The following is a 10,269-nucleotide window of genomic DNA, read 5'->3' as shown; positions in this document are numbered from 1 at the left end:
GCCGATCTGCGTACTGCAGCAAAGCCGGTCCACTCCCTATTCAGCCCCATTGTACCGGATTTGGTTGCAGTTCCACCAGAGTTCCACTGGGGGTGATGGCGGTCCAGTGCAAAATGAATGGGAGTCTATGGAGCTAGACGGCAAAATGTGTATCTTTTGTCTGAGTGTCGTTGAGAAACCTCAGATTTGATTGTAGATTTTGCAAGTTCAACATGGATTATAGGTCTAAAGTTGAATGAACGAGCACTTATGTCCTTTTGGTTTCTTACAGGTTGAGTCGTTGTAGCCCATAACACGCTAGCATTCTGCTAATGAATGCTGATTGGTGAGTGAAGGACTGATTACGATCGGAGATCCCGCTTGACGGCATCCGAAGCAGAGCCAGAATGTCAGGGTGAATATTTCGGCGTGGTCTTTAAAACATCAGCAAACCTCTTTCTAGCACGTGTATTGACAGGGAGAGCCTAACCTATCAGCTGTGTTGTCGATGCCTCGAGAGAACAATGGAAGGGACCCCGAGCTCGCCGTAAAGCAGTATCTCCGGCCGTATATGTGTATGACGTCATTGACATTTTAAAAGGCTTTTTAGAACAGAAAAGTGACTTTAAAAAAAATCTAACACCCAGCAGTGGGTATTTTCTTTGCCTCCCAATTCGAATGCAACATTCAAATTACTAAACAAAAAATGATATCCTGAGAAAAGTGGGTTTTGAGGGGTATAGCTCCATAGAGTCCCATTCATTCTGCACTGGCCTGTGAGCGCCCCCTATATGGATTTCTGGTGGAACTGCTACCAGTTCAGAAGCAGGAAGTAACGAGGGAACTTCTTCCTATATTAGAAATTCTTTGACTGCAGGACTGCAGGGGGTACGTGACATTTTTTCAAATCTTTTTTCAGTTACAAGGTTGTAGTTACTTATTTTTTCTCCAAGTTTGTTGCTTTTTTCAAAGTTTTTGTCACTGTTTTTTGTAAGGTTTTGACCTATTCTTGCCTTTCTTCCTTACTTTTTTATACTGTCTTACTTTTCTTAAAAGTTTTTGTCTCTTTTTTCAAAGTTTTTATCACTTCTGTCGCCCTAGTATTTTTCTACTGTGTTCTTTTTCCCGAAGTTTTTCATTTTTTTTGCCTTTTTCCATCAGTATTTAAATGTTTTCCATTGCTGTATTCTTCCTCTTTATAGAGACTTTTTTTTTTTCTACCAAAAATGATTTGCACTGGTTAGGGGATACTTTAAACAACTGTTCAAAGGGGAAACATTATAGAAAAAAGTTTGAGAACCAGTGCACTAACGTAATGCAGAGAACACAAGCTAATACAATAATGCAGGAGCAATCTCTAAAAAATCTACATTACTTGTGCAAATTAAGCCGAGTTATCGCACAGGGAGTGAAGGAGTTTTTTCTCTTGAACAGGGTCTCTAAGTCTTTGGCACGAGGGGAGAGTTTCAAACTCAAAGTGAAGGTTTGTGCAGTCTAATGTAGACCGGACCTTGCAGAGTACTTGCTGGTCAAAGATAGCCATCAAGGGGGACTATGGGATACCTTACCTTACCAGCCACCTCCACAATACGGCTTAGGTGGGTTTTGTTCCTGATGTTCAGGTTAACGTTAGGGCCAACCCGGTCTCACGCCAGGTCGTGTAATAGTCATGTTATTTTGATTCATAAATTCATGTACAGGTTACGATTTTGACGTTTTTTTGCATGTATATGCAACGACTTTTGAACGTGTACAGGTCACGCTTTTCGAACGTGCTCTGGGGGGACGCGACAACCACACGCCGGCCACAACAACGGGACGGGCCACCATTCGCAGGACGCGATCCACAGGCGCAGGGGCAACACATCAACGGGAAAATGAAAACGCCACAATAACAGGACGGTTGTGGTTGTGGAACTGCAACACGCGGGACGCGATCCCCGGTCTCCCGGGGTGAAAGTCCTGTGTTTTCTGACCCATCCACCACTCCGACCAACCTCCCTACGCGGACTTTCGCCTTATCAATACTACTCGCTACCGTCAGCGTTCTGGGATCACGAAATATGCTTCCCGTTAAAATGCATTGCTTTCAATTTCATAATCGCCACACGAAAAAAAAGGCATTTACGTAACCTGTTCACGACTTAATAGATTAAAATAACGTAACTATATAACGAACTGCCATGAGACCGGGCTGTTAGGGCTGGGTAGACTATACATCAACGATGTTTAACTTCTGGGATTCCCACTGGATGTCCCTCTCTGCAGCATCGTGTCCAGCGAGAATGGACGCGGCCACCATTTTGTAAAAGGACACCAATAGTCAAACCTACAATATTGCCACAACATTGATATTGATGTATTTGGTCACGAATATGACGTTTGATTTTCTCCATGTCGCCCAGCTCTCATTACCATACCAGGCTATCATGGCTAATATACGAACAGATTCAGAAGTACTTATAAATTAAAGACAGAATATCTACATTTAACTTCCTAAGGAAGTACACACATTGATTTCAGCACTTGCTGCACTTCTCCCGACACAAAATATGAGACCAGTAAGCCTCACTAGGTCAGTCTCCCAGGCCTTCATTCCAGTCCCTCCATACAAAAACAACTATGGTCAGAAATCCTTTTTTTATACATACACCAAAATTTGGAATGACATTCTCACATCTGTAGGGGACCAAGAGTCTGGTTAAACCAAAACGCCTCAGATTAAACTGACCTCTGGATACAGGACACACATGTGGTCAGAGACAAAGGAACATTTGGCCAAGACAAAGGAATCTTGGCCTGCATGTAAACCCCAAAGCCGGGATAATTCACACCTCTATGCGAAAGTGCCAGCCAGAAGGGAAACGCCTCACAACTGGCAGGTAGTCAAAGAACTACAAGATAGTAGTCTTCACCCTTTCAAGAGTTTTGAGTCTTCCTATTGGTTCAGCGGGACCATAAACACAGCAGGGGAGTCTTAACCTATAAATAACCTGATCCTAGGACACTTCCTCGTCTTCACTTGCAACTCCCGATGCTGAAAGGAGGCGCGCAAGCGCTTGTGCTGAACTTCCATTTTCTGGAGAAAGTGGATTTTATTTCGGTGGATCCTTGAAAACGCACCAGTGTTTTCATATCTTCAGTGAGAAGGAAACAACGCTTATATTTCTCAAAGTCGACTAAACTTGCCCCTTGCTGCTTTTTGGAGGGAAGTTTCTCCGTGGCTGCTGACACTCGCCAGGGACCCGCTCTGTTTCATTTCTGTGGAAATCTATGGACAGGAATAAACGGACTGAACACACTCTGTGTCCTGAGTCTGTCCTAAACTACACGTTAGCCCAGACCTGAGTGGCTGAGGGGAACTGGGTCATTATCGATAACTAAAGATCAGAGTGCCTCTTTTCTTTACTCTTCTTCTCTTTCTTCTCTCCCTCTAACACACACACACACGACACAGGCTAGCTGCGTAGCTCCCGAGCTAACGCTGTAGGCTAACTTCACACGTGGAATCGGCTTATGTTCGTACAGATCTAACACAGGAACTAGCTACCAAACCGACTAAGCGTGCGCGTTGCCTAGCAACCTCCGGCTTCTTCAGCCCCTGCCCGTGCACCCAGCACCACTACCGCCCTCTTGAGGCTAAATAGTTTTGTGCAGCTCACAGGAGTAGCCATTTTGGGAGTTTGTTTTCGTGTTAGAACTACACTCCGACACCGCCCCCCGTTTTCACTCACTCTCTCTCACACACACACTCACACACGGACACAGACGTGTCCGCCCCTGCTGCTTTGTTTTTGCTTTGTTTTTGGTTGTTATATTGTAAAAGGTATATAAGTTTATTATTGAAGGATTATTGATTAGCTACTGATAATTGTGACGTTAATAAATCTTATTATACTTAATTAGCAGTTGCTTGTGATTATTTGTGTACTTGTTGTAATAATTGCTGGTCGATCAGGTCCGTGCTTGGATTCACCCCTTCCTTTTTTTCCTTTTTAAAGGATTACCACAGAAATGAGACTGTTCCACAGTTTGATTATTGGTCCCTGACTTGCAGGGTTGCATAATTGTCCATACCTTTTTTAATTTTAAATATTTTTAATATATAATATATTTTATTTTTGAAAATTAGTTTTTCTGCAACCTGCCAAGAGTTACATTCAGTTGTGGTCTGTGCATTTTTTTGTGTGTACATTGGTTAGTAGACAACAACATTTTCACGCTCTACTTTAACCCTTGACAGTAACGGCTATTACTCAACTGAGGTGTCCGGGCCTCTACGGCCACCTGACACAATCGGGTTGTTGGTAAATGGTAGTAATTAGCTTACTTAGCAGTCAAGATTTCCACGCTCTACTCGATCTTAAATATTATTAAATATTAATACTAACACTCAGATTTTTGACAGTAACAGCTATTACTCACCTGAGGTGGTGCGACCTCTGCGACCACCTGATAGAATTGGTTTGGTGATAAATGGTAGTAATAAGCTTAATTAGCAGTCAACACTTAAAACTAAAGGAACTACAGGTTAAGCCTTTCACCTGCTCCTTGAATCAACTTGTTCACAGTTAATTTTCCTTTGTCACCACAAAGGAATTGAGCCCTGTTAGCAATCTCTTTACTAGAGGTAAAATGAGTCGCTTTGAGTACCAGAGGCTGGAGGCGAAAGCTTCCAAAGAGCCGACCGACAGTTCTGCAGAATGTGGTCGCTTGTCTCATCCTAGACTCTGAAGAGAATAATCGTGATGGTTGTGGAACTACCTGCGATGAAATACTCCAGGAACTATTAGCTTACGTGGCACAGCCGTCTTGGATGCTAAAAGCTTGCATACAAGGCTTGCTTGGCCAATTGGTGCTCATCTATCAGAGCCGAACCCATCGGCAACGCGCTGTCCTCCAAGCACAGCTCGCACTGCTGCAAGACAGCTATGAAGCTGAGCAGCGCAAAATAGCCTGGCTTAGACAGAGAGTCCAAGCCAGGCGTGATGAGGTCTCCCGGTTGGAGGAGAGCCGCGAGGACCTCTCGGCACAGCTCCGGCGTGCCAAGCAAAGAACAGCGTTCTATTCTCCTCCTCCTTGGTCTCCTCACAGTCAGAGACAACATTTCTCTCTGCCACCTCGGCGAAAAACCCACTTGTCTTCTTCCCAGAGAAGAGACCGTTTTTGTTCATCTTCTTCTCGTCCTCGTCCTCCTCCTCCTCGGAGAGACCGATCTTGTTCATCTCCGCTACCTCGGCAGAGAAAACCCTCTTCCTCACCTTCCCGGAGGAGAGACCCTTCTTCTTCTTCTCCTCCCCCTAGGAGGAGAGGTCACCACTCTCCTGCCAAAAGGGGGAGGAATGTCTGGCAACATCAGAGGAACACACGTAGAATCAGAGTTCCGTCCACTGACAAAGGGCGCGAGCCAGAAAGCTCGACATCCCGCTTTGATCAGACTCCATCCCCACTGCCAAAGGGGAGGAGCCGCCCTCAACTGAGTGACTATGATTCTCCTGTTCTGAACGACCCCCCCCGCGGCTCCAGAGACATTATCTGATCGAGCCTTGGCTGCATGATACTCTCCAACTACGACAGAGTGACCAGTGTGACCCAACGGAACGGGTAAGTATGCTGACACCTTCACACGTCCAAGAATCATGTGATGCTGCCTTTGACCCTGAGCCTGACCCTCCTACCACATCCAACGGTCCAGCCGACCTGGATTAACCTACTTGGCTCCCCTTGGAGCCTCCAGTCACTTCGGTCTACTCAGAGACCATGGCTAGCAGCCTAGTGAACTCCAGTAGGGAGGTGTCCGAGCTGGTCATAGGTGAGAGTTATCAAGAGCCTCTATCGGGCCATTTGCTGGAAACAGGTGCTCCACTCCGCAAGGAGACACCCCAGCTAATTTCTGATTGCAACATCCTGTTTCCTGAAGAAACCATAACTTCTCCATTCGTTAAAGAGGAAGAAAACCTCCAGACCTTGTGCGGTAAAAGTGGATCAAAACTTTCACCCACTGCAATGGATACTTTGTGTAGCTCAAAGCCACATTCTGCCTGGACTCCACCCCCATGAAAGGGGAAGGGAGCTCCCGATGACTCGGACAACATGCGTCCCTCCCCAAAACAAGGTGTGTATCCAGCAGAACTGTCAGACTCCTCAAAGGGGCCTGACACTGATTCGTCATCCGCAGAACTAGACCAGGGAGGTAACTTAAAGGAGCCCAGAGTGCTCCCTGAAACCACGACGCCTAGCGCCTCACAAACCCCTCCCCTGACGTCCTGGGGAGACCCTGCCCACAAGGGCAACGCCCACGGTACAGATACGGCAGCAGGGGAAAAAGGGGGTGTGAGCACCCTAGCCCTGCTGGACTGCGTCTCCAGAATAAGTCAGACACATTCTAACACTTCTGCAGAAGTCGTTAAAACAATGCTTCCCCTCAGTACACCAGTATTAAGCGTAGCATTCAGTGGTAGCATTCCCAGCTACCTGCCTGATAAACCGCCCATCACAAAACCTGTTTTTGTCAATATCACACCCCAGAGGATGACTCTGGTGCATCCTAGTCTCATCTGTGTAAGTGACACAGAAGACTTGGGCAGCGGTCACAACCAACTGAGGCCAGGCCCACTCGCTGACAGCCACCGGGGACACAGTCAGGCCCAGGTCGACACCCTGAGGCCACTTGATCCTGCAGGCAGTCTGCCAGCCCCAGACAAACAAGTCACCGTCATTCATGAGCAAATGGCCATGATTCTTCCAGAGCCTGACCCTGGCTCTGACTTTTCTTTGCCGCCGGCGAGCACACAGCCGCCGCAGTCTGGCAGCCTTGACTTTTGCAACCCTCACAGGTCTTTCCTTTGCTCGCTGAACAACAGCGATGCACCGTGCCACACCTGTATGGTTAAAGGTGCACCCTTTTATGGCGCCACGCCAACAGACGTGCCCATATCACTTTGGCCAAAGAATCTTGCCGTCAGGCCAGACTTGCACCATCACTTGTGCCCACCTGACCCGCCTCCAGCTTTTGCACAGCAAAACCACTGCCTTTCTTCAGAGTCCCTGCAGACTCTCTTCAAGGTGGCTGGAGCAGGCGCCTTCTCTGTACTCCAGGGAAGGGGGGTCATACACTTATGGCCCCACCTCCAGGTAAACTTTATCGGCCCAGTTACCAGAACTGGGCGAGGTAGACCTGAGTGGCTGAGGGGAACTTGGTCATTATCGATAACTAAAGATCAGAGTGCCTCTTTTCTTTACTCTTCTTCTCTTTCTTCTCTCCCTCTAGCACACACACACACACACGACACAGGCTAGCTGCGTAGCTCCAGAGCTAACGCTGTAGGCTAGCTTCACACGTGGAATCGGCTTACGTTCGTACAGAGCTAACACAGGAACTAGCTACCATACCGGCTAAGCGTGCGCGTTGCCCAGCAACCCCCGGCTTCTCCAGCCCCTGCCCGTGCACCCAGCACCACTACCGAACTCTTGAGGCTAAATAGTTTTGTGCAGCTCACAGGAGTAGCCATTTTGGGAGTTTGTTTTCGTGTTAGAACTACACTCCGACACCGCCCCCTTTTCACTCACTCTTTCTCTCACACACACACTCACACACGGACACAGACGTGTCCGCCCATGCTGCTTTGTTTTTGCTTTGTTTTTGGTTGTGATATTGTAAAAGGTATATAAGTTTATTATTGAAGGATTATTGATTAGCTACTGATAATTGTGACATTAATAAATCTTATTATACTTAATTAGCAGTTGCTTGTGATTATTTGTGTACTTGTTGTAATAATTGCTGGTCGATCAGGTCCGTGCTTGGATTCACCCCTTCCTTTATTTCCTTTTTAAAGGATTACCACAGAAATGAGACTGTTCCACAGTTTGATTATTGGTCCCTGACTTGCAGAGTGGTGCCCCGTTTTGATTGTTTGTCGATTTGATACAGTTATTAATAACGATATTCATAACTTTATTAATATTGATAAAACATCTTTGATAATTTGCCAATGATCAAATCTGTACCCTACGAGAATCCTACACATCACATCAGAACACTATCATCCATCACATATTTCAAAAAGTCATACAAACGGTTTCTTCTTGATAGTCACACTTGCACACATTGATTGTTTATGTATTGTTCTAGTCTTGTTTGTCCGTATTGATGTTTTAGTTGTCTGTATCTGTCTAGCCCATGCTAATGTCTTGTACAAATGTTTTTGTCCTCATGTTCTGAAACTGTGTTCAATGTTCTATGTTGCTGCAGAACAGGAACCTGCTGGAAACCAGTTTTTAAACTGAATCAGGCCCGTTTATATTGTAACTTAATTGTTGCTTTTAACTTTCCTGTATAATAAATTGAATTTGAATGAATGAATGACTTGAAACCTTCTTACAGACCACATTTGGCATCAAACTTCCAATACTCTGTTAAAGTAAAAGTCCTGCAATGAAAATGAATCTAATTAAGATTTGGACATTTTTCACTGCATTTTTGCATTCTATAAATTGATTAAACAGTAAATCGAAACAGATTAAAGTCAAGTAAGCAAGATGCAACCCATAGGTAGAAGAAATGTAGAATTAGTAGGAGCACCAGCCACAGTAGTAGTAGTAATGCCTGGTAATAGTAGTATTGGGCTACATCCCAAGTCCTTACATTGCATCCATGTTTTCTTCACTTGCTTCCCTTCCTCGTGTCTTAGTCCCTTATTCCCACCGAGGGAGCATGGGAGGGAGACGTGAGGAAATCCTGCGAGGAGAGGAAAGTAGGAAATCCATCCTTTCCTCTAAAGCATAATGTGAATTTGTCAGCTGTATGGGTGGAGTTAGCAACTGCTTTCAGCTGCACAGCTTCCAGGAAGGCTGCACTTGTATATCCTTTGCTCCTTGGTGATCCCTCCTCGGTCCTCCATCCTTAATCCTCCATCCTCGCTCCTCTGGGCAGGAATAAGAACTTTGAGACGGCCTTCATGAAGGAGAGACAGAACAACTTCCGGTTCAAGTGAGGACCGAGCAGATATCAAATAAGAGACTTGGGATTCACCCTTACAGTAATGGCTGTGTGTGTTAATTTTTTCATTTCAACTCAATTTTATTTATACTATCAAATCATAACAAGAGTTATCTCGAGACACTTTACAGATAGAGTAGGTCTAGAGCGCACTCTATAATTTCCAAAGCCCCAACAATTACAGTAATTCCCTCAAGAGCAAGCATTAGCAGTGGCTGTTGCAACAGTGGCGAGGAAAAACTCCCTTTTGGGAAGAAACCTCGGACAGACCCAGACTCTAATCCATTTGTTGTTGCAGACACTAGGGGGCAGCAGTGTGAAGGAAATGTTCTAGTCAGTAACAACAGTAGTTTCATTCAGATACTTTACTGCAGTAAAAGTACTGATACCACACAGTACAAATACTCTGTTACAGTAAAAGTCCTGCATTGAAAGTGTTCCTTCAGTGAAAGTCTGTAAGTATCATCAGTGAAATGTAGTTTTGAAAGTTAAAATGTCCCCTGTGACTGTTTTAATATTATATATTATATTATTTATACTCAGCATTAATGTAAAAGCAGGATTTTACTGTTGGAGTTGGTTGAGCTGGAGCTCATTCTGAACTTTTAACTTATGATTATTTTCATTCTGGATTCATCTGCTGATTATTTTCTTCATAAATTGATTGACTGGTTTGTAAAAATAGTGAGAAAAGTTCATCACAAATTAGCCAGAGCCCAAAGTGACTCCTTCACAATGTTTGTTCTGTCAAACCAACAGTCCAAACCTCAAAATTATTACTGATACATTAACATTCTTAACTAGTATTAACTACATCAAAAAAAATCAAAGTTAAACATGAATTAAAAAAAATATTTAAACTAAATAAAAAATTACATTAAAAGAAAATAAAAAAATCTAAATTAAGGAATGAATTCAACTTATTAAAAACAAAATGAATTATAAAAATGAATAAAATTGTTAATGAAATAAATTAAAAATAAATTAATAAACATATGTGAATATTTCATCCTGAAATGTAACATTTCTACTATTATATTAACTTTATTAAAATTAATAAAAGGTTTTAAATAAAAAAATACTTCCATCAAAATAGTTTCACATTCATTTTCTGTATTATTTATAATTTGATCAGATAAAGTGCTCCACCTGTTTTTAAACTCAGAGAGCAGCCTTATCTGTGTGCTGCAGGGGCTGATGGGAGATGTGAGGAGCTGTTAGAAACCACGTGGCCCTCGTCTGATCTCACAGCTCGTCCTTGTTTGGCCTCAGCTGCATCAGAGCTCCAC

The 10,269-nt window shown here is 44.1% G+C and overlaps 1 protein-coding gene across 1 annotated transcript in view; it reads left to right on the top strand.

Annotated features, from left to right (window-relative positions):
- Nucleotides 1-10,173: 10,173 nt before the first annotated feature.
- Nucleotides 10,174-10,269, top strand: part of LOC114565464 (immunoglobulin lambda-1 light chain-like) — an 8,131-nt gene continuing 8,035 nt past the window's right edge. The window contains exon 1 of the mRNA XM_028593523.1: nt 10,174-10,269. This exon is cut by the window's right edge and continues 82 nt beyond it. The gene's annotated coding sequence lies outside the window, so the exon portion shown is untranslated.

This window comes from Perca flavescens, chromosome 12 (genome assembly GCF_004354835.1).
Source record: "Perca flavescens isolate YP-PL-M2 chromosome 12, PFLA_1.0, whole genome shotgun sequence".
Taxonomy (NCBI): Eukaryota; Metazoa; Chordata; class Actinopteri; order Perciformes; family Percidae; genus Perca; species Perca flavescens.
The sequence above is the reverse complement of the archived record's forward strand: the minus strand, read 5'-3'. Positions and strand labels throughout refer to the sequence as shown.